We start from the raw sequence: 4,549 nt of genomic DNA, 5'->3' as shown, positions 1-4,549 counted from the left end.
TTACAACTTTGCCTTCCCCTGTATCAACCGACTTGAATAAAGGCCTTCCCTGGAATGTAAACAGTGCATCACCCTTTCATACTGCAATCGTAGTCAAAGTTGAAAGGAATACATTCGTGTGACTACAAATATTTGTTGAGTAACTGCATGAACAGCCAAATTTAGATTGAGACTGTGACCTGTCACTCTTAAGCCTTATTAACCCGATGAGGACTGGCTGATTTTGCTATAGCATGTATTTCCCATAGACACCTGCCAGAGCATGATTGGGACTAGCCATCAATGGGTTAAGTGCCTCAATATCTACTCTGTTTGTTGCCCTCCTTGGAAAAAAAAATTAACAGAACTCTTCTCAAAAACATTATTTTATTCACTCTAACTGAAAAAAGAGGGACAGGTACAAAGATAATTTGCTTCTTAAAATCCTTGATGCAGAAACATGGCAATAACGATGATGTTTACATTGAGCAGGTGATAACTAATTCTGCGAAATACACATAACTTCTTTCTGGGGAAAGCCCCATTTGATGTTTTAGTGGGTTATTCCAAACAGATGAAAAGGAGGGGCTCATCAAACACAAACAACATAACATAACATAACATAACAGCCATCCTGTGCACTCAACATGACAGTAAATATACATGTATGATGATGCATTTACAGTTTACAGCGAGCAGTTGAACAATTTTTGTCAAACAAATAAATCATTCAGCTTCAGCATAATTCCCACTGTGATAAATTAGTCTGATTTAAAATAACACAATTGCACATATTTCATACCCTTCCACAAAAACTGGACATCAGTCAGCAAAATTCAAACTCAAACAATTAATAAACTTAGTTGGAAATTTAATGACTAATTAGAAAATCACTGCTCAGCTATGGTAGACCCCACTTCAAGCAATAAATCTGTATGTAACAGAAAAAAAAAGTATGTCTCTACAGTTTTTGTTTGTTTGCTTATTTTTCCTACCTACAGCAATCATGATCAGAAAGGAAATGCACACAATGAAAATATCAACCCTTGATATAGACATAGCTAAACATTCTAAACTTCTACACCAGATTGTTAGGCTTGTGACTTGTTTTCTCATCAATTGCACCAACTCATATTTTTCTTAATCCATTCTGGACATAAACCTGGCTGACGGTAGTCAATCAGTTTGGTACTTCTCACCTGATACAATATATACACAGACTTCTTATGAGACTATTGACAGGCCACTCTATAAATCAGTGGCAATAAGTCATTACATCACACTGTTCACTTAGAACAGAAAAGGCACTGACACTGTGCAGTCTATAGATGCTATATAATGTTCTTGTAGTTCTTCGGCTGTCAACATGGAATAAACACACAAAATCTGCATCTCTACACACACTCAGACAAGGGAGAAAGATCAGGGGGGCATTTCATGAAGCATTTTGTCTGACAACTTGTCGGACAAATTTGCTCTTAGCCAATCAGATGCAAGGATTTCAGTAGCTTTTAACAGTTTGTCAGACAAAATATCTGACAAAGCGCTTCATGAAACGCTCCCCTGGAAACTTTTGATCACCGCACAACTACAATAGTTTCCTATGAGAGAACAGTGAGTTTGTGGGGTAGATTGAATATATCCTATTGAGGGAAGCTATTATAATACAGAAACAAGATGAATGCAATCTACTTTCAAAACACACTCCTTCAAAGATTGCTGGCATGACATTTAGTGTTAATGTCTTGATCCGAGACTTCTCCTTGGTTGACGTACAGTGTTATCATCAGTGATTCAGTAACACAGACAAGTCAAAAAAAAAACAACTCCAGTGTCAGCACTTCATAGATCAGTGCATAATTATACAATGTATATCAAGGTCAGATATAATGAAATATGGATCATATGAAGGCTTGGATTTCAACCTGCTTCCATTACATTTTGTTCAGACAGAAGACACTGTGCTGCACTACAGAAACTTAAGTGTAGGGGGGTATGTCCTGTTTAAAAAAAAAAAAAAAAGTTTTACATTTCATCATATGTAATACACAAGGAAATCAATGTTGACCCTCTACCAACTCGTTCTATGCAGATCTTCTTTCCTTGCATCAACTTGCATTTCATGAATACAAGGTCATGGGTGTGAATCTTCATGACAATGATGCAGAATGACTCATACACAGGTGATTACTAACATTGAATCAGCTCATTGGGCCAAGTGTCTTGCATGTCTCAAAACATTTTAAGTTTCCCCTTGCATCGATGCATGTTTTTCTCCCTGTGGCCAATGCAAATAATGAATCCACATAATGACTATCGCATGTCACCATTGTCAGCTTTAAATCCTGTTACAATGTCACGATCAAATATCAACAGTGTACACTGGCTGCAGAGATGCACAACATAGGTTTTAGTTTCTATAGGTCTTAATTCTATTATTGGCACCATATCAACATGCGTGGGCAGTGAAAGTACACAGAATATATGTCCCAAATACAATGTATGCATAACTGTATTCTATGCAAATTCATAACATTGTGAATAAGTTACTGTAAAGAATCTGATAAAAACAAACAGAAACAAAAAACAAAAACAACTAGATATATCGCTACGGCTACTGATATGCCTCCGCCATAATGCATGGTTCTCCTAATAGGTCTATAGTACAACGTCTTGACAATGTGTGATGACAGTTTCACACAATTGGCAAAATATTAAAATGACAGGTTTGACACAAATGTGCTGAATGTTCACTTTCCTAGAACTAGGTTCAATTGGATGAATGATTAAAATGTCAGAGTGCAGGTATTTGGGGAACTGATGATTTTTGCTGGACTTCTGACCCTTTTATAAGTTTATGCATTGAGTAATTTTCAAGGTATTGAGAAAAAGTATAATTTCAGTATCAAATGGGAAGATAGCATTATCTAAACCTGACCTTTGACCTTTGACCTCACAGTTCCAAAGAGAATCACTGTTAGGTAGAACATGCACAAATATGTAAGTTTCATGATGATACCTTGAGTTACTTTCGAGATATGGAGGAAAAAGTGCAATTTAGCACTTTCACTTGACCTTTTACCTTTTGGCAAGAAACTTCCCCAAAAATATATATTGGGTAATACATACCATACATCAAGTTTAAAAAAAAAAAAACCTTCAGGCATTTTGCATTTTAAGGAAAGTAGTGATATTTTGAGGAGTTGACCTTGACCTTTGACCCCCCTGACCTTTGACCCATGACCCCCAACTTCCCTAGATAATCACTGCCCATCGGTACAAGCATATATACTAAGTTCCATAAAGATATCTTGAACCATTTGCGAGATATGAGAAAAACATGAAATTTCAATTTTTTTTCACAAAATAACCTGTGACCTTTGACCTTTGACCCTGTGACCCTAAAATCCACACAAAGTATTATCCCCCAAGGATATACCCTCATACCAAGTTTGATGTAAAACCACCACACGGTTCTTGAGATATCGACAAAAACAAAACGGGACGGACGGACGTACGTACGGACGTACGGACGTACGGACGGACGGACGGACGGACGGACGGACGACCCGAAAACATAATGCCTCCGGCCACTTCGTTGCGGAGGCATAAAAACCCTCTGATCAGCCTCATCATGCTAGGTATTAAAGCTTCCCTGCACTTCATATAAAGTGCAAGACTGGCCAGGCAATCAATGTCAGTGCTTTGACATAAAAACACTATAAGGGATTTAAGTGTGTTCTTCACATGCATTGCATATTGAAACTGAGCTGCTGGGGTCTGCAGACATTTGAGATCAAGTTTGCACTGGCTTACACCACATTCCAGAAGTACATGTATGTTTTACAGAGTAGAGCACATGAAACATGCATCAATGGAACTACATTCATAGGCAGATATTAGAATGAGGGTAGGCATGTATTACAACATCAAGGTTCTCCCCTTCTACACTGCAATAAATAGGCCCCTCAGCAATCATACTCAACGACAATCACAGGATCTTTGGGTTTGTTTTGTTTGTTTGTTTGATTTCTTTTTGTTTTTTTGTTTGCGTTTGTTTGTATGTTTGTTTGTGTATGTAGTGGTTGTAGTTTGTTTGTTTTGTTTCATTTTCTTTTTCTTTTTCTTTTTTTTTTGGGGGGAGGGGCTTGGTGCAAATATGTCACATGATGACTTTACACCTACATCTGTAACATCTTCCATCAATGTTTCCCTGCAAACTTTCAGGAGTATGATGATATGTAGCAAAACCAGGCAAACTCGGTCCAAACTGGATGGAAATCACTTTCCCACAGGATATTTGTGCAAGAAACCATGAAACTAGTGGCCCATGTGTTACACAGGTAGTGTGCCTCACAGAAGAAAGAAAACATGAACACTATGCCAGATCACAGGTGAAAAGCATTGTGGACTTCTTCCTAAGACCTGAAATTATTTTCATACAAAATTATCTCTGAATCCATGTTCACATGGATAGTCTTCCTCAGGAAAAGTTCAATGAATGCAAATACACACAAAGTGTCCATCACAACTGACTAGAGGTACGCAAACTTAAAGGAACAGATCGCGA

Source organism: Diadema antillarum, unplaced genomic scaffold (assembly GCF_040938485.1).
Source record: "Diadema antillarum isolate AM-2024a unplaced genomic scaffold, OU_Dant_1.0 scf00000071, whole genome shotgun sequence".
Classification (NCBI taxonomy): Eukaryota; Metazoa; Echinodermata; class Echinoidea; order Diadematoida; family Diadematidae; genus Diadema; species Diadema antillarum.
The sequence above is the reverse complement of the archived record's forward strand: the minus strand, read 5'-3'. Positions refer to the sequence as shown.